Source organism: Plecotus auritus (genome assembly GCF_963455305.1).
Source record: "Plecotus auritus genome assembly, chromosome: 4".
Lineage (NCBI taxonomy): Eukaryota > Metazoa > Chordata > Mammalia > Chiroptera > Vespertilionidae > Plecotus > Plecotus auritus.
The window spans coordinates 159,481,756-159,508,193 of record NC_137775.1 but is presented as its reverse complement, the minus strand read 5'-3'; the positions used below and the strand labels follow the sequence as shown (position 1 = coordinate 159,508,193).

At 39.7% G+C, this 26,438-nt stretch overlaps 1 protein-coding gene across 2 annotated transcripts in view; it reads right to left on the bottom strand.

Annotated features, from left to right (window-relative positions):
• GRM3 (glutamate metabotropic receptor 3) overlaps positions 1 to 26,438 on the bottom strand; it is a 198,846-nt gene that overhangs the window by 36,108 nt on the left and 136,300 nt on the right. The gene's annotated exons all lie outside the window — the stretch shown is intronic.

Below are 26,438 nucleotides of genomic sequence, written 5' to 3'. Positions count from 1 at the left end.
TCGCCCCTAACTGCCTCTGCCTGCCTGCCTGATTGCCCCTTATATTACACTTTTATTATTATAGATAGTTGTTATGCTTAAGTAATATGTTAGTGTTCCATCACCAAATTAATATTACCTTTTATAAATGTATACATATATGTATAATTTTCTTGTTTAAATTCCTGTATGGTATTTTTACTGAAAAATCAGGGGATAGGGCATTGCTAATACCTAGGACTTCAATCAAAGTCATCCTTGAAATCCGTGGAGAAAATGATGACATTTGCATATCATTCAAGCAGGTGTGTTATATGACATAGATAGAAGAACCTTGGGGCTCTTCCACTCTTTTTCTCTCCCCCTTTTTTCTCAGCATCCTTGTTCCCAATACCTAAGCTTCCTAGGTAGCCCTAAGCAAAACCAATTCCCATTAAAGTACTACATTCTGTTTATGTTACTGCTTTCAGGGATATTCATATTGAAGGAGAGCCTGGTCCGGGGATCATACAAAAGACCGTCACAGATAAATCACTGATGATGGTATTTGATATCTCTGGAGAAAGGATTTTGGGCAGAAGGTCTGGGCAGCTTCCCTAAAATGTTGTCCTTTGGGGTTTAGTGTTAGCCCCAAGGAAAGGGAATTTCTGCTCCTTAGTTGCCATCCTTTCCCATTTTGTTTCTCCCACAGGGGAGAATTTGCAGATCCGGTTGGCGAAGTCTGACATCCACTCACTGGACTATTTTTCTCTAATTGTCAGTATCACCGTACTTAAGAGAACAGGCAGATGCTCTCCTACCTCCTGTAGACTGACAGAGGGGCCAACTTCTCAGGACCAGGCTTGGCCACCTTCATGCCCACTTGGCACGGCCAGTCTCCAGGTTGTGCAGACTGGGGGCACTTGCCTAGTAGCTCTGATCCTCTCTGCTCCCCCTGCAGCAGCTGGGGAAGGAAGACCTGCCACTCACGCCTCATACAAGTGGTATGGATGTGTGGGTCCGTAGGCTTGGAATCTGCTCTAAGGCCTTAGCCATAAGACAGGGGATGTGGCAACCCAAGCCTTTTTGGTTTGTGGTCTTTGCCCAGTATTCTAGTGTTCGTATTAGAGAAGGCTTGTACTGGGAAGAAGGCTGGGGTATGGAGTGAGATCAGGCACTTGCTCAGTTATTAACAAGGATTGAAATTAATTTTCTTTTGGCTCTTGATTCTTACGTGTTTAAAACCCAGGAGAAAAAAAAAAAGGAGAAAGTAGGATTTGGCACTTAATTCCATCCCAAAGCCCTAAACCCCATACAGAGCTAACAACTTACTTTTTCTATTAGTTCTAGCTTATAACATAGTTGAAAGAAAATAACAGGGTACAACAAAGAAAGGGAAGTAAATCTCAGTTTTTTGAAAAAATGATTTAATGATAGCAATGAAATTTCAAACGTTTGTTTTCTTTCAAATTGGAGTTACAGGGCAAAGGCAGGTGTAGAGAGGAAAAAAGAGAATGAAAAAAAGTTAGAGGAAGCTGAGAGACTGGGAGGAGGATGGAGAATACTGGCTGATCTGTCTTTGCCCCCAAACTGGATATTGATTGCTGCTTTTACCCTAATTCTGGTTCTCATTGCAATATGTACAGTATGAACAGCACCTCAGGTGATGTCTGACATATAGGGAACACTAAGTAATAAGGGGCCATTAGCTACTATGGACTATTGTGATGGCCTCCTGGCTGATTTCCTGTGCCCAGTCTCTCTCCCCGTTTTTTTCCTGGTTTGCATTCCTCTTAAAATGTCTTTGTTACCACTATCACCATCACTTCATTGCATGAAGGCCTAAATGACTTTCCTGTTACATCCAGCAACACTGACAATTTTTGTTTGTTCTTTTTAGGTTAAAAATAAATGTTCAAATGAAAAAAAAAAAGTTCTGTGATCAAGTAATAAACTGGATTAACAAACCAAAACAGGTTTCAGGATGTAGGGTTAGTTCTTAGAGCATCTGATCTGTGAATTGCCTTGAGAATCATCCAGAGATTGGTAGGGCATATAGCTTTCCCCAGGTTTTAGACGATCTAATTTTGTTTTAATTTATTTATTTTATTTAAGGATGCCCAATATCTCGCGCATTGGTGGATCTTGGAGATCCGTGCTGCAGGCAACGTATCTCCATGAATTTCAAAGTCCTGTGTAATCTGGCCCATCTCCCCACTCATGCCTTTCACTCCATCCCTCCACAATCCACAAGGAAACCTGACTGCCCCCTTCCTCTGTGCCATATGCAACCTGCACTGTCCCTCCCGTGCTTTACTCACATGGTTCCCTGTGCTTCATAGGCCCTTTCCTTCTGCAGTTCCTGTAAAACCCGAATACAGATTGCACCTTCGCCCTTGGCTGTGTCTCAGCTGAAAGGTTAGTCCCCTCTGTGATCCCATGTACAATCTTCCTTTTCTTTGGCACTTACCATCTTTGTCTCACACTGTCATTTTTTTTTTCTGCATCCCTCTCCCATTACTATCTTTTTCTCATGATGTTGTGAGCTCCTCAAAGGCAGAAAACAAACCTTATCCCCCTTTAAACAGTAATGGCAACCAGGGGTCGATAGGCTACATTCAGCCTGAGAAGTATGTTATATTTGTCCTCCACTGTGTTTTCATAACATCTGAATTCGTGTTGTTTATTAACATATTGAGAGAAAAATTTGAATTTCTTCATTTCGTCAAACATAGGAAGACCTGGTGACCCTGGACCTTTAGTGCACGCCAGGCATGGTTGGCGGGAGTCCTGGTTTGGCCGTTCCCTCCTGGAGCTGGCAAACCCACTTGATGATGTATTTGAATTCCCACTGCTTAAACATAGGTCCTCAAAAAGCAGTTGTTTAAGCCATGTATACTCACCGCACACATATCAAAGGAGAGAGGAAAATATCTCACTAGTTAAAAAGAGAATTATAGATTTTTAAATATTATTTTCTTTTTCAAATGAGGAGAGAGGGAATAAATTAAGAAATAGTTTTGGGGAGAATGCGAGTAAACAAGCGGTGCTTGACTGTAAATGAACTCTCTTCTGGGGCCCCAGAGCCTGTGAGTACACCTCTATCAAGCAGAGTATGAGTCACCCTCAAAGAGTTATTTATTTGCTCTGGTTCCCTGTCTAGACCAAGAGCTCCAGGAGGACTGTGCTGTGTCATGCACCACTGTCCCCTGGTTCTGCCTGCCTGCCTGGGCTGCCATCGCAGTTTCCTCACTCACTAGTCACTTCACTCATTTGTGATCGGCGACCCAGAGGAGTACAGAGAGAATTAAACTGAGAGCAGGCAGCGCGGTGTCTACCCCATAGAAAGTGCTCCAGCACTCTTAGCTTGATTATTAGAGTGTCTGCCTGCTGGTAGGTCGTCGATGAATGTGTGTGAAATGAATGAACTCATGAATAAATGATGGAGTGAATGTGTCCACCATTGTGTAGCCACTGTGTTGACAGCCAGTTGGTTTTCTGAGCCTTGATTAAATGGCTTAGGTCTGTTCAAATCATTATATGACACATAGGAGTTCTTTAGATGGCAGACTTTACTTATCTACAATAGCTTAAAACCACCTAACTGTTTGACATAATCTATTTCTTCCTAGTTAAAAAAAAAAAGCCTTTGCTCTTTATTCAGCCTCTTACCATGGGGTATATTATCTATAATATTGCCCTGTTTGCCAAATTGCTAATGAATTAACTGAGCCCCACCCCACAATTTTGCCGAATTACATCTGCTAAAGTTGTGTATTAACACACACACACACTTGTAAAAAGCTAAAGGTAGTGAAGAAGTGTTTGACTTTGTCTACAGGACATACTTTTGGAAATTAAGAAGAAAGAAACTGTGACACTGAGCTTCTGCGCCTTTAGGGACAATTTTGCCAAAAGGCAGGCTTTCAGGGATGTTGAAGGGGAGATCCTGAAAGGCTGCAAGGATGTGCTTTGGGAAGCTTGTTCTGGTCTGGAGGAGCACAAGCATGCTTTCCTATCCCTGTTCTTTATCTCGGAGATCCCTATAAAATATTCGATATGAGAGATTTGTGCCTGACACTAAGAAATGTGTGCTGGAGGAAGGAATAAAGGAATAAAAAAAAGATGACTATGAGGCAGAAAGCGAAGAACCTCTGCAAACATCAGCTGATAAGTTGCTAAGATTCTTATAAACATACTTTTTGTGCACTGAGGGGTCCCTCAGCCTGGCCTGCGGGGATAGGGCCAAAATTGGCTCTCCAACATCCCCCAAAGGGTCCTGGATTGCGAGAGGGCACAGGTCAGGCTGAGGGACCCTGTGCACTGAGCCTCTTGTATGCATATAAGATCTTTGATTAATCTCTTTCCACCCTCCCACTCACCCCTTCCTTCTGAGATTCATCAGTCTGTTTCATGTTTCCATGCCTGTGGTTTCCACTCCTGCATTGAGTGTCTGCTCCCTGGTGGTCAGTGTGTGTCATAGCAATGGTTGGATGGTGGAACAGTCGGACGCTTACTTAGGCTTTTATATATGTATAGATAAGGTAATAGGCAATTATTATGGTGCTATAAATATGGTCATAACGCTTTACAGGAATCTCAGGTTAGCACTTCAAAGCTGTCATCAGAAAACTAAAAAAATGTTTGGTCCATCAATTTCTTTTGTTCATTATAATCCACATATGAGTGAGATGTCGTTCTCTGACTGACTTATTTCACTTAGCATAATACTCTTCAGGTCCCTCCATACTGTCTCAAAGGGTAAGAGATCCTTCTTTTTTTACTGCTGCATAGTATTCCATGGTGTAAATGTGCCATGGCTTTTTTATCCACTTGTCTACTGATGGGCACTTGGGCTGTTTCCAGATCTTAGCTATTGTAAATTCTAAAGTAGATACAGAGACATAGAAGCATAGAATAGACTGGAGAATCTTAGAGGGAAGGCGGGGAGGGTGGGTGGGTGGGAAGAGATCAACCAAAGAACTTGTATGCATTTATGCATAACCCATGGACACAAACAGTAAGGTGGTGAAGGCCGGGGGTGGGTGTGGGTGGGGGGAGGCTAGAAAACATCAATGGGGGAAGGTGGGCATATGTAATACTTTCAACAATAATGATTTAATTAAAATATAAAATAAAATTACAAACAAAAATAAAAATAAATACTGATTTCATATAGAAAAAAAGTGCTTGGAAGTGACATAGATTGTCTGCTTGTATAAGGTACTCAATACATGTTATCTACTGAATTCATTTGTAAAAACCCAATTTCAGATATTCATTCTGTTATCTATTTAAAAATAATGATTTGGAGACAAGGTACCATCTCACCTCTCCACCCAGGCACCAGGAGTGAGCCCCTCCTGGAAATCAGAGTGCACCCTGCTATGCTGTGGGTGCAGGACTGGTCTATTCCATTCATGACAAGCTACACTCATAGCTATTTTTAGGCAAAATCATTTGAGGTTTGGGTTTTGACTACCCAATCTTCTTTTCCACAATATTTATACTCTTTCCAGATGTTATGAGCCAGATACCTTTTCCACATCAAATCTTGCCCACAGAAAAAGGTGTGATTATGGATGACAGAGACTTGGGGTATGCATTTAAATCATGTGAGAGCTTGCTCACAGGGTTAATTTTGTAAAAGTCTGCAGTCATATTTTAGAAGATGAAGCCTTTGTTCTAGTTAATGATATTGAATATGGGAACAGATCATTTTTGGAAGGGTGGGAAGAATATATTCAAGGGCAACAAGGATTCTTTCTCAGGTCCAGGTTCACCTAGAATTTCGCAGATGCCATCCTTACATAGCTACCTTCTAGTCCCACTTTACTTTGATTTCAGAGTATCTTCTGTGGAGTGTGAAGTGAGAAGGATTTTTGTTTTGTTTGCTTTGTTTTTGACTATTTTGATTATAGCAAGTGCTTTTCTCTTCAAAACTAATGACAGAGCTTGGGAAGGGGGTGGAGATGGTTTGTGATTTTGGCCTTCAGGGGTTAGAACATTATATTTTGGATCAATTGCCTCTGAGTAATTGCACTGCAGAAAGTGTGGTTTTTCAGCCAGTCCATTCTCTGGTTGGGTCATGGCCACTGTGATGTGTCTGTGCCCCGAGGCCTGCTGGGCAGCCTGGCCGTAGCTTCAGCTCAGCTTCTCCATCTCTGATCGTTGCTGCTACAGTGGTCAGTTTTCAATACTTTTCTTCAAACTGTTCCGGAATGATCCTAGGAACATTTCTTTTGTTGGCTTTAAGGTGTATGATTGTCCTTGAATACACTATCTGGTAACTTTTGAAGCACAAGCAATCAGCAGTAATATTTTTAAGGGAGCAATTGGAATAAATGTAAAGTCCTATTTTTTGAAGCTTCTCTTGATAATGTATGATTTGAGAAGGAAAAAGAATTGCAAAAAACTTTGTTCCAGGAATAAAGGGAAAAGGTGGAAAACGAATTCTCCCCCTTAGATGTACTGCTTCCCACACATGCATAAAGACATACAAACAATGACAGCTTACTTTCTGCTTTATTTTCATCCAATGAATTCAGCAAATGGCATCAAGTATCCCTGACTGTGATAATTGCCATGTAAAGGAAAGTGTTCTTACCCATGGAGTAGCTGGAGCTGTTGGAGCGGGCTCGGCAAGGGTACAATTTACAAGCGGATATATCTTACAATCAGGAAGTCTGAGACAGATGCTTAGGGGTTATTGTGTGATGGCAGGGGGATAGCCTAAGACTTCTTTGCCCAGTTCAGAGTTCTGATCAGTAAGATAGGAACTCGGTGCCCAGAAGAGAAATTTACTAGCCAACAGTGTACATCTACATGCCAGGAAGTGGACCCACAGCAGCGGCAGTGCTGGATCGGGCCTTCCTTTTATTGCTAATTGTTGTATTTAGTTTCTGGAATTCTAGGTGCTCCTGGGAAGTGACTAAGGCTGCAGACATCTGCTGGGCATTGAGGCGTTTGGCATATATGCACCTTATTTTACTGAATAATAAATGCCCTGTTCTAGTCTACTGTATACCTCCTCAATAGTTCCTTATTATAATCATATAAGGAAATAATCATAAATTGTCTTTATGGTTACTGCTACAGATGCATCGATTTCAGTAGAGCTATGTACCTGCTCTTGTACTTTATGTACATCATCTCATTTAATTTAGCCCAATAAAGTAGGTGCTTATTGACATTTGACAGATGAGGGAACTGAGCATGAAAGAGACTGAGTCATGTGACTAGTTAGTGAAAGTTTCAGAACCAAACCCAGGTCTGCATGGCTCCAGCACTCATGTTTTTAACTATGGTCTATCCTACCCTACTCTGACTCTTGGATCCCCCAGTCTATTCTGCATATTTATGGTGCTTCCATAAACACTAAATGAGTCTATTTATTATAGTCATTGTCACATACTGATGTAGTTGTCTTGAAACTATGTCTTATTCCTCCTAATATTTAGCACAGTAAGAGACACAGTTCAGCAATTGCTCATTAAATGAATGACTAGGCATGAAATGCAAGACTGGTATTTTAGAAAAAATAAAATAAACACCTTCACAGTGTGACTTGAGTATTGCTATAAATGGATCATTTAAGAAGGAATTCATTTTTCTGCTGTTACCATGGAAAGCAGTGATCCACACTAGAAGGAATGCCCAGGTCTCTAAGGAGACAGACCTAGGGTGTGTGTGTGTGTGTGTGTGTGTGTGTGTGTGTGTGTGTGTGTAGTGTATGGTTTACTTCAGTAGATCCAAATTCCCTTTCTGGCTCTAGGCCTCATGCCTAATGTTTTCTGGATAAATTTCATGTTTTTGCTTTGAGCATCTCATTTATTCACAACTTTGAGACCATATTTGTGAGTTTTAATTGTGAACAATTTAAAAATTTCATCTTTTTAATTAGGCTGAAGGGTGACGTTTAGAAGACCCCAAATTCTTTCCATATAGCAATCCCATGAAGTAGGTTCCATTACTATTCTATTCAAGAAAGCAACTCAGAAAAGCTCAGAAGATTTTTCAGCCTAGCAAACGATTTCCCTTTAGCTGAGACTCGACCCCTTATCCCCAACAATTATTCTCCACACTGTAGGAGCACCAATAAATAGTTCAAACTCCTTTGACAATGTCTTTGACAATGTAATACTTTTACCTATCTCACAAATGTTTAACTATTCCTTCCTACTCCTTCCTTCTCCCCAATATCTGTCCCTAACACTTCTGTCCCCAGCTCATTCTTCTTAAGCTCTATGCTCCACAAATACTGAAAAATTTTTTATTCCTTGAAAGTTCAAAACTTTTGCCTCTGTTTCTTTGCATATGTAATTTCTTTTGCCTGGATCCCTCTTTATTCATTTTTATTTATATCTCAAGACATTTTTTTTGCTGTCTCCCTAAAATGAGAATAAGTGATACTTCTTTGTATCCTCATAGTATTCAATTCTAAACTCAATTCTTTCTTTCACTTATTTAACACTTAATAGATTCTAAGGCTAAAAATGTGAACAACATACTCGTGATTCTTGCCTCCTTGCAGATTACCCTACTGGACTACAAACTAACAATTAAACAGATAGCATAACTTCAAATTGAGATAAGTGAGTGCTATGACAAACACTAAAACTAGGTATAGTATAATGTGGAGTCACGGTAGGTGGGAGGATTCTTCAGGTAGGGTGACCAAGGAAGGCTTTTTTAAAGAAAGTAATATTTAGCTGAACCTAAAGACAAGAAGGAGCCAGCCATCTGAGGCTCTGGAGGAAGATTGTTCTAGATAGAACTGTGTGATGTTGAAATGGCAGGGGACTATTTTCTACTGGGTCTTACAGATTCTCGTAATGTGTTTAGATTTTATTCTATCATCAATGAAAAGTGTTGTGAGGATTTACATTTTTAACAGCTTACTCTGGTTTGATGTAGAGAATGAACTCTAGGAGAATAAAAATGGATACAAGGAAAATGACTAAGATGGTATTTCAGGGATCAAAGCAAGAGATGAAGGTGGGCAGTTTGGAAGAGGAGTACAGACAGTAAGAAGTAGTCAGATTTAGGATTTATCTTCTGAGGTGGTGCTCATGAATTAACCTTGGGAGGAAAAGAGGTGATCTTTGGTTGACTATAGATTTTCACTGAAAGAGATGGATGATGGTGCCATTAACTGAGAAAGGTAAAGGAACAGCTGTGTACATTTTTATTTTGGCAGATGGGGTAGGGGGATGGGAGAGTGAAAATAAAGAGCTTTGGATTGGATATGTTAAACATAGGATTTTTTTTTTAGATATTCAAGATAAGATGGCAAGAAAATTAAATATCCAAATTCAGATAGCAGAAAGGTCAGGGATGAAGAAAAAAAACATTTGTGAATCATCATTACAAAGATAATGTTCAATGTTGGGGATTTTATGAGACAACTACAGAGAGGATTGGCAGGATGGTGCCTTAAGCTGTTGCAACATTTAGAGTTTGGACACAGAATGAGCCTGTCAAGGAGGCTAAGAGAGAAGGGCCAATGAGGCATGAGAAAGACACAGACAGTTTGGAATCATGGTAGTCATAGAAGAACAGAGTTTGAAAAATATTAGAAGTCATAGAAGCCTAAAGAGAAACAAACAAGGAAGTGAATGGTTGGAGTCTCATCTTGAGGTAGAGATTGACATCTTTTTTAGCCTCAATGTGTAGGTACAAGGCCTAACACATAGTAGGTGCTTAATAAGTATTTACCAAATGGATACCAAGGACTAAAAATAGGACAGCTGAACTCTGACAAGACTCAGAAAATCCAGGAAATATTTGCTGTTCCTTACACTGACCTTCAGCCTAAGTTGTACTTAAAGTTTTCTGTAATAGTTAACATAAAAAGTGATCAAAAGCAGGCCCCAAACGGCTCACTGAATAACATTCATTTAAAAATGATGGACAGCATGACAGAGGACACTATACAGGAGGGAGCTGGGAAGAGTAACTGAGCTATATTTTGAGTTAATTTTATATTCATTAATAAGATTGGAATTGTAGCTCTGCTCTGATTCACCGCATGGAGAGTGAAATGGGAGAACTGAGTATTTCCCTACAGGAAATCTAAAACTAAAGATAGCATAGATAGTAATGGTGTTTTTGCTTAACTTTCACTAAGGTATCATATTATAATTTATTACCAATCCTAGAGAGATACATTACAAAAGACACTTAAAACATTTAAGTTTCCTTGGAGAAAGGTATTCATAATTTTTAAATTATTGTGATAATTATTGGATGATGAGGAAGCATAAAGCTATGTCTGATCTACATCTTGACAAACTTAATTTCCTCTGAAATAGAGACCTATATTCCCAAATTGGAGAAGAGAATAAGATATATTGTTTTACTGTTACTCTACCAGCTCCCCCATCCCCAAGAAATTTTTTCTATTTCTAAATATTGGAGTAACTCAGGGTTTAGTCCTTTCCTCTCTATGTCTTTTCCCAAAGTGATCTTATCTATTTCTTGTCAGTTTAAATATGCTGATGGTTCCCAAATCTCTCTCTAATTCAGAAATGGCCTCTGAAATACAGATACTCAAATCCTACTACTTGCCAGCCTGCATATTCTTTTTATTTTTATTTTTTTAATATATTTTTATTGATTTCAAAGAGGAAGGGAGAGGGAGAGAGAGAGAGAGAGAGAGAGAGAGAGAGAGAGAGAGAGAGAGAGAGAGAAACATCAATGATGAGAAAGAATCATTGATTAGCTACCTCCTGCACGCCCCCTACTGGGGATCAAGCCCGCAATCCAGGCATGTGCTCTTGACCAGAATCAAACCCAGGACCCTCCAGTTCACAGGCTGATGCTCTATCCACTGAGCCAAACCGGCTAGGGCCAGGCTATATATTCTTGAAGGTAGGAATTGATATCTGTTTTATCTGTCAGTGTGCCAAAAGTACTTGACACTTAGTAAGCTTCAAGGAAGGTTTGTTGAAAAGCAATATTTAATGATGTGATGGGGCAACACTATACTTTACTCAGTTGCCCCAGTGCATTATTGAAAGCTTCTGTCTTTGCCAGAGTGCCCATTCCCCAAATCTTGCTTTTCTTTCAATGCTTACTTCAAATGCTGCCTTCTCCCTGAAACTGCCTGTCTATGCGTTAGAAGTGACTTATCTCCCTTTTAGGTACTCATGAAGTTTTATTTGACTTTTTTTTTTAAATGAGGTATAATTGACATAACATTATATTAGTTTCAAGTGTACAACATGATGATTTGCTATTTGCATATATTGCAAAATGATCACCACAATAAATCCAATTAGCATGCATTTCTTGCTCTTTCAATGGTACTTAGCCATGGCTGAACTGATGCATGAATAATGGAATCAAATAATGTCAATGCTGAACATATCTGTGATGAGAGCCCAAGTGTTTCTCCTCACTGCCCCAGTCTGGAATCTGTTCACTACACAGGATCATTTCCACCTTTGATTTTTCTTCTTGATGAGTTGGCAGTAGGTATAGACTGGGAGGTGGTTTTTCTTTGCAAGATTTGATTACCTATGAATAGAGAGGCATTTTGTCCTGATTAGGCCAGGACAGACCCGGTTTGTGCACATTGTCCTGATGCAATTATTCATAGTGCTCCCTTTCACTCTCAGGAGTGTCTGTGTCGAATGATGAAGTCTATATTAACTTATAAGGATGTAGAAAACCACAGCCCTTGCCAAATTTCAAAGTGCTTTGTATACATTAAAAAAAGAGTCCAATAATATGAAATTGTGCATGATGTAAATAATTTTCCCAGAATCAGCTTTTGCATATGATGGTGGAAACTTGATTGTCCTTATTTCCTTTTGTGTAAGGGGGTGCTGTTTACTTTCTTAGGATCAATTTTGCTTATTACAACTTGTAATGCGATATTTGGATAGGGGACATATCTCAATTAAACATACTAATATCAGGTTACCTTGTGTTAAAAAATCCTCAAAGGAGACCATTGGCATTTGGATATTAGCTGAGAGATGCCCCATAGATGAGCTCCTCTATACATCTCAGCTCCCTAATTGTTCTTGTTTGTCCTCATGAGAATCCTAAAGCCTTTTCTTAATATGAGGGCAAGTTCCTAAAAGTATATACATGTTTTATCCAGCAGAGGGCGTGTTTGCAGCAAATGGTCCTTTTCTCCATTCTCCTCCCCACTCCCCGCCTAGGAAATGAACCACTAGGTTTCTGCCAGAACCTGCCATATTCAGGATGATATATGATGCTGTTAAAATAAAATATAAAGGTTAGAGAAATATCAGTAATAAGTTCTAAATTGAACATAGATTTCAAGAAACAACCTCTAAAAAAGTCTAGAAATTAAGTCATAATATGATGAAAAACCCCAGCTGACATCAAAGAAACCTCTTGCCTTCTTTTTAAAGAATTCCATTTAATGCATAATTCACTGAGCCCAGGAAACATTCTGGGAAACTTTTGGATGGATATCAGCCTTTTAATTCAAAATTATGCACTCTGGGAAATGGCTGGCACTGAACGTGGCAAACCTACTAGGTAATTTACACCAGCAATCAAATTGCAATTACAGAGGAGATTAAAACATGACTTTAAACAGTCTAACTCCACCCTCAGGGCTACTAGCTGTTTGGTAAACATAGCAAGGGAGCCTGTAATTAAAGGAAACTTCTCATTAAAAATTCCGACCCTCTTCAGCTTTGTTAGGGTGACACTATGAAATCCCAAGAGATAGGGAAGAAAGCTTCCTTTCAACTAGGTTTGGGAAGAGGTGGCTTCACATCTTCAAGAGGGTGTATTTCTTCTGATCGTGTCTACTCCATCTTCTCCTAGTTGTTTTTTTTTTTTGAAGTTTATATTATTCTTGTTTTTTAAGAATAGCTTGAAAGCGTCTCACATCTGGAGACTAAATATAGAGGAGAGAGTACATTAGGACTGGGACAATGACACAGCCAGATCATTTGAGGTGCTAACACTCAGGCATAGTTTTATAAAGAGCCAGTGCCATTGCTGCATGTCTTTTGATTATGCTTAGATGGCTTACAGTCTACTTTCCCCTGCGGAGCTTTAAATAGCTATCTGGTCTGAATTTGGGGGGAAGCCCAAGGTAGAGGGAAATTATTTGGTGGGGAAGATTATCTTAGCCCTTCTCTTCACTCTTGGGTGCCAATTCCTCTAGACCCCATCTCCACATACATTCCTTCAGGATCTTGCCTCTCAGCAACTCATGCTCCATTGACAAGGAATTTTCCTCAGTAGGGGAATGAAGTTAACATGGTGGCAGCTACGATGCCAAAGAGTACTGGCCAGCAAGACATGCCCATGGGACACATCCTACCTGGCATTTGGAACTTTAATAGGGACTAAGGTGTGGCCTGTTAACAACACATTATAATGTTTCAGTACTTAACTCATGCTTTATTAATATTTTTTTATTTCAACCAAGCCAATATGTTAAACTGATCCCAAATGAATGGGCACTCTAATGTTTACAGTGCTTTAAAAATGAGGTTGGTTAAAAATTCAATTCGTGTTATCTGAACCTGAAGTAAATAACTGATTAAAGAGGAGGATATATAGCCCTCATTTTAAAGACATTTAACTCTGCTTTCTTGTAGGAACTGGACGCAATTCTAGGCAGATTGAGAAATTAAGATAATTTGGATGATGCCCAAGATGTTTCATTTCTAAAGACCCATGAAACTGGAAGAGTGTTTTCAGAAATTCTCAGGAATATAATTAATTACTGAGGTAGGCCCTTGGAGACAGGAACTGCTGCAAGCCTGATATGGACCTTTTATCTAGTTAATTAGCTCTATGGAGAGAATTTTGCACATTTAGCAGATGTGTATAGATTCTATTACATGAAACACAATGCAATTTATTTCTATGTTGTACTTTTAAATTGGTGGGGGGATAATCTTGCAACTCTGAAATAACTCAAGAAGTTCTGATAATAATGAGGGGCACTGTGATTAGACTTCATTCTCTCCACGAAATGATATCTTGAAAATAAAATAAGAATGTAAATATAGTGCCCTCCAAATCATTCAAAATAAGGGTGTGACTCAGAAGTTTAGCTGTTTACTATATAGAGCAAACTGGTTGTCTACATATGAATGAGCTAGGCTCTAAAAAGCTGTTCAGAAACCCTTTGGTCCTAAGTCCAAAGTGATTGGGAGGAGTTTATGTCTATAATCCCATCATTTCAACTAAACACATTAAGTGGTAAAATGGGCATATTATTCTCTTCCCAAATAGATCAGTTTTTCCATATCAAAAATCTGCTGCAATGGGATCACCCTCAATGTTCCCTGGAAATGCTGGGAAGAATTTTTCAGCAGCTCTATTGTCCTTCACAACTTTGATGCTCACTTTGATTCTGTTCAGACTCAAGTGGGTTTTGAAACCACTGAACCACCTGTGGCTTGAAACAAAAGTTTCAACAGTAACCCATTTACAAAGAGTCCATTTTCAGTTCTTGGTTGTAATTCTGGCATCTTTTTGGGTTAACACAAAGGTTAACAGGCATCAAAGGTAAATACCAATTCAACAGCCACATATCCCAGAGTTACCCCTTTTCGTAGCTGCTTCTCCTTGTCTCTTGATGCACAAGTGCACAGGCTTTCCCCAAATGTTGAGTCACTCTTTGTTACTGACAATCAGCTCGGTTCCCCAATGCCTCCTCTATGTGCACAGCAAAACTGGGCATGTTTCTCAGCACTTAGTAACAATTGTCTCATGACTCTCTGATATATATCTCCTTACTAACAATTTTAATATTCTCACTACTTCTTACCTTTTAAAATGGGGAAAATAGTTTTCATAAAAACACTTCAAACTAATAAACTACAATGGTTGTGGACGTGGTAACCAGATACAATTGCTCATACCCAGCACCTCCTGAATTCAATCAAAGTGACTTCAATTTTATCTGTTTTAAAATACTTAATCAGTATTCCTTAAATACTGGTTAAAGGGATAATTATATTAAATTAAAATAAAACCCCACACCTCAATAACTTTAACTACGTAACCTTAGAAGTTCCTTCCCATTTTGCCAACATAGAAAGGAAAAATAATACACCTAAGATAGAAAAACAAAAATGGTTCATGGTGTGATTTAATTGCTTTTATTAGTTCTTTTAGGATGAGGCTAAAAATGGCTTAAAGTTCAAAAGTTGATTCTTTATATTACCAATATGAAAACAATTTGAAAAGACATAAAACTAAATGTCTTTTTTTTCCAGCCCTTGAGCAAATTTACTCTTGTCCCTTATCATGAACTTTTGCTCTAATGCTGGCACATGAAGCAATTGGATGGCACCTCATGTGCCATAAACAAAAATTTATGGTTGAAATAAGTTGCTGTCAGTTTCTGCTCTCCCTTTCCTACTTCTTACCTAATATTTCCCTTATGATGAAATATTCACATGAAAATAGATGTTCTGAGCAATTTTATTATGAGCTCCAAACAAACAGGAAAAATGACACACTGGCCTGCATAGATTAAAGATGCTCCCACGGGACGAGAAACCAAGCAGTGTTGACTAGATTAAATTTTTTATGAAGTGGGGAAAAGTGGTCTTTTGTTTTAGTGGTACTGAAAGATAGAGGCACTATTCTGTGGTGACGTTATGTAAAAAGATAGGAACTTATTCCAGTGATTGTGTTTTTATGTGATTGTTTGTATGTGACAAATGAGTGCTATAATTACAATTTTCAGTTGAGCTGGGGGGAGGAGAAGTTCTTTTCCAAAAAAGATTTTTTTTTAAAAATATGTTTTTATTCATTTTAGAGAGAGAGGAAGGGAAAGGGAGAGAGAGAGAGAGGAAAAGAGAGAGGGAGAGAGAAAAATGTCAATGTGAGAGTGAAACATCAGTCACCTGACTCCTGCATGCCCCCTACTGGGGATCGAGCCTGCAACCTGGGCACGTGCCCTGACCTGGAATCAAACAGGCAACGTTTTGCTGTGTGAGCCAATGCTCAGCCAGCTGAGCCACACCAGCCAGCGCTGTACAAGTATATTTTTAAAATGTAAATTACTAATCAGGTGATTTTATTGCCCTAATACTTCTTTTATGGCCCTTAATGCATCCTGTCTTACATTATGTTGCAAGATATATTCTTGCCTCTCCCAGAGCAGTGGTTGTTGGAGGGTAGTGATCACATCTTTTTCCTTTGTTCCCTTTCCCCTTTCCAGTGTCTAACATAAGAAAGATGCTCCAGTAAGTGTTGCGAAAATGACTTAATACTTTGATCAATGAAGCCCATAACATTTTATGATGGTCTATCATTAATAATAAATTATGATGGGGATAGAAATAGGCCACCTTACTATCACTGTTATGCCCAGGAAGTGCATGAGGCCAGAACACCTTGAGGATTGCCTGAAGTAACACAATTAGATTAGGGGCTTTGTGCGCTGGGAAGACAGGTTTACAGAGAGAAGAATATCCTGTTACCACCACAGCATTTGGGGCTAAGCAAACATCACTCAGTGGTTTTCTCTTTCTTTTTGTAGCTATCATCAGAATTGTACGGTAGGAAGTTTGGATGTGAGTGTACAAATTTCTATAGAAGCACATTGCTATTTTCGTAAGTACTTTTGTCCAATCTTGAGTCTGGAGTATAAAAATTACAACAATGTGAAAAGTAAATTCATGTGTGTTTAGTTGGTGATGCAAAATGGAGAGAATTGATTCTGGTTCTAATTGAGTACCTTGGAGATTTTAACAAAAGGCTTGTTCTTTAGAAATTAACATGTCTTAGATTCCTCTGTATTTATGAAAGATACATATTAGGATGTCAACACTGACAGGCCTCTTTAGGTTTCTTTATTAGCTTTTTGGGTGTGTAACCATAATTTTAAAATGTGCCCTATTCTAAGTCTTTGATATTGTTCCTGTCACTTCTTTCTCAGAGCCTCCTAATGGCTTCTAATCGAACAGAGTGGAAGCCAAAATCCTTATAAGGTCCCCCAGGACCTGGACCCCACCACCTCTCTGATCTCACCTCCTCTCTTTTTTTCATGTGAACTCCATCCAGCCACACTGGCCTCTGTGCTTCCCCGGAATACATCAAGCAGGTCTCTCACCTCAGGCCTTATTATTTCCTTCCTGGGAATGCTCTCCCTCACTATTTCCACACGGCTATTCCCTGCTTCCTTCAGGTCTCTGCTCATATATCCAATTGTCAGTGAAGTTTCCCCTGACCACCTTTTATAAAACAGTAACTTATCCCACTCAACTCCCACACACACACCTGGGACTCCCTTGTCCACTCACCCTGCTTTCTTTTTCTCATGGCATATACCACCATGTGACACACTGTTACTTACTGGCTTATTTATGGAATATAAGCTCTGTAGGGTAGGGCCTTTGTTAGGTTTCACTGCTTAATTCCTGATGTAGAGAAGATCAGCAATAAATATTGAATGACTACATGAAAATTACATGGTTATTCCAAATTCACTTCTAATCCCATCTCCTTCAGGGAAGTCTTTCTAGTGTGAGTGGAATGGGGATTACCATTCTCTTTAACTACAACCAGAAATTTTAATCCTCCCAGGAATACCTTAATCATATGAAAGGTAAGAACAAAATTACTGTATCTGCTAGTTCTATTTGGCACTCAACATGTATGTAGTGTTTCTAAATATTAACAGATGGATCCAGGAGTGGCTAGGTGACTTTCCACAGAGCCATGCAGCCTTAGATCTAGAATAAATATGAACTTTTCTGATTCAGTCTCTCGTTCTGATGTGTGCCAATATTCTTTCAAGACTTGCCAACAACAAACATAACCAGGCTAATTTTGCCTCCAGTCACATTTTTCTGCTTTATTAGACAGGGATCTCTATATGCCTGTGACCTGGGAAGTTGAGGGGATGTATCACTGGATAATGATCAAAACACATGAATCTAATCCAGGAGGGTTATTTTTTCTTTGACCTTGGTCGGGTCACTTCGCCATTCCCATCCTCCATTTTCTCATCTATAAAATGAGGACTAATAACATCTACTCAACCTAGTTTACAGGGTTGTGGTAAGAATCTAATAGTGTGTTTAAAGTGTTTTAAAAATGACAAAGTGATGAGTGAGATGTGTCTTCACAACTATCATTAGGATTCTGAATTTGGGGCAATGTATTCATTTTAGTTTCTTGTTGAATAAGCTCTTGTGATGGGCCATCAAACATGAGGGACAAGGAAATAAACTCTTTGGCACACTGTGGCCTGATATTTAACTGTTTACATGGGATGAGCTTGCACACTAATGGAACTGTATTCATTCAATCTCTGTAGTTTGGATGACTAAATTTAAACTGTAGATGCCAGTAAAAAGGAGAAGAAGGTTGGCATATCAACCTCTTGTTTTCTTACTTCTGTTGTCAAATTAATTGATCTTATTTCACTTCTGAAAGTGTCTGTCAGTATCCTAAATATTACTATAATATTTTAAATAAAATTATGATATAACATTCCAAAGAAAAAGAAAACAAGGAATACATTAATTTTCCTTTATAAAATACTGTTTAGTTACTGGATTCATTCAGCAGCAAAGACCCTTGCAAGACAAAAGGTAAAATAACTTAAATGTCTGCACTGAAAAGGGAGGAGTTAAATGGAGGAAGGGTTATAGCATAAGTTCATAGGGAGAATATAGGCAGGCAAACACAGGTAAGGAAATATCTCTGGAAGTTGCCACTCTTACTTTCCTTTTAGAAGCATTTTATTTACATTTTTCTGTTTAAAATATTTCTGGAGATGACACAGAGTTTTTAATAAATAAAAATGAAGAGGATATAAATAGCTGCATTATCCAAAGGCTTTCTTTTTGATGACTGAAAAAGGTTAACCTTTCTGTTTTCTACTTTTGTTAAAATTGAACTAATTAGACTATAAGCATTTTAGGTACAGAAAACATTTTTTAGGTACCCCAAAAAGCTGATATAATGCTACCATGTGATTATTGGTCACTGGATAGTTATATAAACAAAAGTTTGTGATAGAAAATTCTTAAGTTCTAATTTATGAAAGTGCCAATGGTATTTTTAATTTTTTTAGAAACAAAATTTGATATGTGCAAATTATTGTCACCATCCAACAACATGAACACAGCAAGAATAACTTTCAAGTACACCAAAGAAACAAGCCCCTAAAGCTAGTATGGTCTGGGATGGAAATTCTGGAAGTTTCAGACCCAGTATATTTCCCCTTTTTTAAAAATATCAATTTACTTTTAACTACGTATGGAGCTTTGTAATTAGAATGAAAGAATGGGGGTCAGGAAGAAAAATGCAGCCTTACTAAACAGCATTTAAGGTAAGTGACCTGTAGCCTGATTTTTATTTATTTATTTTGCAAATTTTTTTTTTTTTTTACTATTGATTTTTGGAAATAACAGTATGATAATTGTGACTGTTGATCTAGTACAATTTGATACTCTCAGAAGAAGGAGCAAAATTTAATATTGGAGACCTTTGCTATGAGTCATTCTTTATTGAAGACCCCATTATGGCAATTAATGAAAGAGTTAACACCTTCCTTTTTGGATAATGAACATTTGAGGGCAATTGTTTATTACTGCAACTGCACACAGTGAGCTGAGCTAAATGCCGATAAAACAGGAGTTTTTTCTGAATCACTTGTAAGTAATTCCTTTCTTTATTTTGGCTTTCTAGTGTCCTGTTGAGGATAAGGAGGTATATGGAGGTGGGAAAAGGTGTTTCTAATGCAACAGAGATTGGAAACCTTTAAAGACTAGTTTACTGTGGGAGAATGCCATGTGTCCCAAAGGTCAGGAATACAGGCTAAACTTACTTTTAAACTATATATTAGGTATAGTTTTTAAAAGTACTCAGAATATTTTGTTTAATCTCCAAACACATATGTAAGTGATGTTATTGTAAATATACACAATATCCAAAAAGTCTGAAAATATCTAGGAATCCTCACCTGAGGATATGTTTAAAAAAACAACTTGATTTCAGAGAGAAAGAAAAGGAGAAAAAGAGAGAGAGAAACATCGATATGAAAAAGAAACCTTAATAGGTTGCCTCCCATATACACCCCAACTGGGACTAAAACTCGCAACCTAGGTGTGTGCCCTGACTGGGAATTGAACCTGCAACTTTTTGGTATACAAGACGATGCTCCAACCAACTGGCCAAGGCTAGGAAATAGTGTATTTATCATGCTATTTCCTGATAAGCAAGGTGATAGCACCCATTTCTTACATACTTTATTGAGGGTGATTACTCTTTTCTGCTTCATAGACAGGATGGCTCTTCAAATGAATCAAGATAAATTAAGGTTATTAAATACTAATAATAGTCATAATAACAACTATCCTAATAAAAGAGTAATATGCAAATTGACTGTGACTCCAACACACAAGATGGCTGCCCCCATGTGGTCAAAGATGGCTGCCCCCATGTGGACACAAGATGACCGCCCCAAGATGGCCAGCAGGAGGGCAGTTGGGAGGGACCAGGCCTGCAAGGGAGGGCAGTTGGGGGCAATCAAGCCTGCAGGGAAGGGCAGTTGGGGGGGGGGGAACCAGACCAGCAGGGGAGAGCAGTTAGGGGCAATGAGGCTGGCAGGGGAGGGCAGTTAAGGGTGACCGGGTCAGCAGGGGAGGGCAGTTAGGGGCAATCGGGCTGGCAGGGGAGCAGTTAGGCATCAATCAGGCTGGCAGGGGAGTGGTTAGGGGGTGATCAGGCTGACAGGCAGAAGCGGTTAGGGACAATTACGAAGGCAGGCAGGCAAGCAGTTGGGAGCCAGCAGTCCTGGATTGTGAGAGGGATGTCCGACTGCCCGTTTAAATGGGCAGTTGGGCATTCCTCAAGGGGTCCCAGATTGGAGAGGGTGCAGGCTGGACTGAAGGACACCTCCCCCCCCCCCCCGGTGCACGAATTTCGTGCAGCGGGCCTCTAATCTCTCTATATAAAAACCTAAGCAACCGTTATGACTGAATGACCAGAGTGACTGAAATGACCAGAATGACCAGTTGACCAGTCGCTATGATGTGCACCGACCACCAGGGCACAGATGCTCAATGCAGGAGCTGCCCCCTGTGGTCAGTGCACTCCCACAGCCAACCTCCCACGGCCAGCCAACTGCCTGTGGTTCCTCCCCCTGGCCAGCTGACTCCCATGGGCCCCTGGTGCTAAACCATTCATAGATTACCTGCTTCTGGGTCAGGATTTCATACTTAGCAGAGCAGCTCCCTTGCTGTGATGTATTGAAAGTCAGCCCTTGACACAAGGATGTGTCTCACTACCATCCTCTCCCTTCCCTGGGGGTCGCCTGCCCACTGTGGTGGTGGCATGGCAGTGAGGGAAGGAGGTGGGGAACCACATGGTGGTGGGGTGGCATTGGCATCCAGCATCCGTTCCTTCTGCACCCTGCCCAGTGATCATTGCCTCCTCTCCCAATCCCACAGGGGCCTTTGGACCCCGGGCTGGGACAGGAAACCATGGGAAAGGTGGCGGCGGATGCGGCCCCTTTCCCAGGGGGGACAAGGGCCAGCTCCCTCCTTGGAGCCAGCAGCCAACCTCCCATGGTCCCTCCACCCGGCCAGCCAACCTTCCATGGTTCCTCCCCTCCCATGCACGAATTCGTGCACTGGGCCTCTAGTATGATAATAATAACAGTAACAAGCAGTAGCAGCAACAGCAGGAAGCTCAGGCCAAAGTGGAAAATTACGTTTCTAGAGGCTCCTGTTCTCCACTGTGTGACCTGAAAATGAGAAAGATTTCTCAAGCTTCTAAGACATCAGAGCATGGAGGCACAGTGCAGACACAAGTAAGCTACCACAGTAGTGGTGGCCTTTGGGGGTTTAAATCGTATTCTTGTGACCCCAGGAAGCTGATCAGGGAGAAAAGGGAGAAAAGAAGTACAGGATATTTATCTCTACGTTTTGGAAATGCTTTTGATCAGCAGAGCTGGAACAAGTTTCTGTGCTTTTGTGGGAACTACAAATGTTCCAGGGGAGGAAGCAAGATCAAGAGCAGTTTGCTCTTTCAGGGACTTCAAAGCCCATTCATCTAAAGATGTGGCCATTACCATTTTGGCTTCCTCACTGTGCCTTGGATGGCCCTGAACTTTTCAAGAGGAGAGCCTTGCTGGGTCGGCGCCAGCTTGAACAGATTCCTTGGAGTGCAGTGTCCCAGAAAATCTGCCCTTCCCGGCCTGTGCTCTGGGGTTACAGCCCCATACCAGGAGCCATCCTTGTACCAACTAGACTACCCATGTGCCCCTCTCCCAGGTGTGGAGAACTATACATGTGAAACAAGGCTGGGCCATCTTTTCCAGGCTTCGGGTCTTCTCTGATCTCAGTAGTCTGTCTCTTTGCTGGTACTAAGGGATGAGTGTGAAAAAAAAACAAAAACAAAAGAAGAAGAAGAAGAAAAGCAATGAACTAAATGAACAAAAACACCGTACGAGCTGTGTTCCATTACCCAATCCTATTATGAGCACCAGTCTAGCAGTAACAGGAAGTTGTCCTTTTTGCCTGTAAGTCAAGCCACTGCAGTAAGATTTGTACAGTGAGTCTAGATTTCTTCTAGCCATAAGATACACAACCTTTTCTAATCCAAAACAAAAACGAAAACTGAAACAGAACTCAAGACCCTAATGCTGAAGCCCCCCTCATCCTGCTCTGGCGCCTGATGCTGGTGAAGCTCGGTGCAGCAGCCCTGCATCTTGTTTACTGTTAAGTCCCCAGGTCTAAAAATATCTGTGGAATGAATGACTACATCAGGACCCGGATGGTTTGGTCTGTCACCAATTATGTGATCTTGATAAATTTCCTATTGTCAAATTCTCAATTTCTCCATTATCTGGCATTTTCACCCAACCCTGCAAATCACTCAGAGGAATGTTATAAATGTTAATCCCAAAATACGGGAATTCTACTGGATCCGGGATGTATCTTGGAGCACCACTGGCAATAAGTTCAGTAAGTGGGAACTCTTTCTTTTGAATTGGATGTACTCTGGCTACCACATCACCCTGACAGCTGAGCTGACTTTTATGTGCTTCAGTCGTGAAGATAATAATACTGCCGTTCTGAGTTTCCACCTCTGTCAAGTGAGGAGTAGGGGCAAGTTCATCTTTGAGGAAGGCCTTTTGTAACTCTATCATTTTGTTCTATTCCACTTTCTGGAACTGGTCTCAGAACAAAATGTGAGAGAAATTATACTGTACTGTGAACATACAAAATGACAAGGATATTGCATTTCTTTAAATGTGTAACATCCTTTTCTGTTTCCTCTGCTTTTAACTGTCTAGAGTAGTTTAAGCGTTCCTTTTATAGAATGAACTCATGAAATTTTATTCAAAGCAAGTTTGAAAAGTCACATGACACCAACCAATTCTCATTTAAATATTTACTTTAGAATTCTGAATGACATGGCTCGTTCAGATGAAAAACAAGTACTATTAAAAAATGCTTTGAAACTTTTATTTAAAAACCCTAAGATTTATATTCTATGGCTCAGCTTCCAAAGTATGGGTGTTTATGAGCCACCTGAGTTCCAAATAATTGAAAAAGTGGCCCAGGAGCATTAAAGGGAGAATAAATAAAAAGGAGCACAAAAAGAAACATATTTCAAACCTATTGATTGATTGCCCTTCATTCTTTTAACAAACATTCCATTACTATCTCGTGTGTGACAGAAACTATGGTAGGATATTGGGATCAAATCCTCGACTTCCCAGGCTCCTTGTGTATGTACGAAAGCAGTGCCTTGAAGTTCAGTCTTGGCCTCTGCCCCTAGCCAGATGATGGATGACCTGGGGCAACTCACTTTCAGTTTTGGGGCTTCTTCTATAAAACAGTAATAGATACGACATTTGGCACTAATGCTGTTTGGTTTTAAATTTATCTCTCTGAAATACAATGATAGTACATAACTAAAGGACAGTGTTTAGGTTAAAAAAACACACACACAAAGTAAGTCATTCTAGAAATTCTAGAAGTCATATACATTTCTATCACAAAATTCATTTGTTAATGAACAAAACACATACATTAAATTTTCACAAAAGAGAATAATATTATAAATCTATGTATTTTCTCATTCCCTATTTATTCAGGAAACATTTATATAATTCCCACTCTGTCCCAGAAACTGTGTTGGGTATTTGAAATCAGAGATGAAATGTTTCTGCCTTAAGAAAAGCTCACGATTTAGTAATGGAGCTAGAGGAGGAAATATGAGTGCTATTCACAATCAACAAATATTCGCTGAGTGCCCATTATACTTGGGATACATCAGCGAACAAAACTGATAATGATCCTTTTTCATGGAGTTTATATTCAAGCATGAAGATCAAAACAGAAAGAATAAACATGAAAATAATAAATGATGTGGTATGAGAAAAGGAGAAAAAAACCATGGTGTTAAAAAAAAAAGTAGAGCAGGTTAAAGGGTAATGGGGCACCTGTGGTGGGGTTGGTACAGTACATCGCAGTTTTAAGAAGGTTTCCAGGTGGGCCTCATTGGGAAGCTAACATTTATGTAAAGGCTTGAAGGGAGTAAGGGAATTAATTAGCCATAGGAGGTATCTGGAGAAAGACATTAGGAGCAAAGAGAACTGTCAGTGAAAAATCCCTAAGTTTGGAAACAAGGGTGCTGGAATGAAATGAGAATGAGGGAGAGTAAAAGGAGATGACAGAAGAGCAGTAAGAGTCAGGGAGGGGTCAGATCAGGTAGGGCCTTGTAGAATATTTTAATGTATATATTTAGCAATTTTAGCATCTTGGTATCCTCCCATAGTAATGCATTTTCTTGTCCAATCCTCATATTTACCTGGTGGCCAAACTAAATTCCCTCTCTTTTCTGTAGTTTAAATCTGTGTGTTTTTTTTTCATTTTTATTTATTGACTAGAGGCCTGGTGCATGAAAATTTGTGCACTTGGAGTTGGGGGTCCCTCAGCCCAGCCTGCACCTTCTTGCAAACCAGGAGCCCTCGGGGGATGTCTGACTGACACTGCAGTCTGGTCTCCCTCTGTGGGAGATGACCTGTGGGCCACTCAGGGGATGGCACCAGTTGGCCCTGCCTCCCAATTGCCCCTCTGCCACCGCTGGTCACCTCAGTCCCCCAATCGCTGTCCCCTCCCTCTTCCTGCTGGCACCCGCCTTGGATGGCCTGGCACCACCCACTCGCCGGCCCTGCCCCACGCCGACCCGTTGTTCCTCCATTCGGTTGATATGCATATTAGGCTTTTATTATATAGGATTTCAGAAACCTTGGAATATTGTTGGGATGCTGCTCTAACCAACGGAGCTACCCGGTCAGGGCCTAAATCTGTTTTCCACCCTTCTACTCTCTTCTGAGTTGGAGAATGACTGGTAATGCCAGACAAATTGAGAAAACTGAAATACCACTTCCTGGTCAGGTCTGCATGGCAAAGCAAATTGTAGAATCAAAGTCAGTTATTGAACAAAGCAGACCAAAACGAAACAAACAAACAAACACACAACCAACTTTTTAAAAATCCAAATAATGGCCTTACTTCTCTATTTTCTTTAGCATTTTAGACTCAAACAGTCAAGGAATGAAGAGAAATATTTTGGTTACATAAAACACCTTCAAAGGGCTCCTGAAATTTAAGAGTTTCATTTCTATGAGCTTTTGATGAATAGATATATTTGCATGCTCAGGAGTAAGGAATGAACTAGAATAACAAAATTAATTGATGCACATGGTGAATAAAGATAAGTGATTACTCCAAGGTAGTCTGAAAGGGAGAGAAGGATGCTTATCTTATTCATCCTTAAGAATTAAGTGCATTGTAGATATGATTTATAGATACCCGAGAGTTCATTTATATTTAGGATATAGATATTCTTTTTTAGTGACACTATGGTTCATTCTTATTTTCTGGAGATGTCAGTGGGAACTTACCTGTTATTCTGAGATAAAAACAAATGTGGGAATACAGAGCACAGAAAAGGTTTCATCTTTACCACCTACAAAAGTCATTCTAATGTTAAGAGATGGTATCTGTCAGATGGGTAGGAAGGAATATTGACATAATTGATTTCTGCTACTTTTGGCTCCCTGTGGGTAAAATGAAGAAAATATGTGCAAGAATGAAGGCTGGTCATTTTTGTAATTGTTTTCAAGGCTAGTTTAGGGATTAGAATTCTAAAATAAGAAACAATAGTCATGGGATCCTCTCTTAGTATTACCAGTGATTTTTCAGACCAATTGACTTCTGAGTGATCATCTATGAGGGAGATCTGAGAACTGCCTCTTGCTCCAGTGATGGTATGATTTGAGCATATACACTTTCCTGTCTTAAATGATAAGTTAATTGAAACAGACTGTGCAGACTAGAATGATACCTCAGTGCCATGGGACATTATTAGCAATTTAGGCAAATTGGAAGCATTTTATCATTGTAATATTTTTTGACATAAAAATCTTTTGTGCCCACTAATATTACATACCATTTAATCATTTAGAATTAAGCTAAAGTACC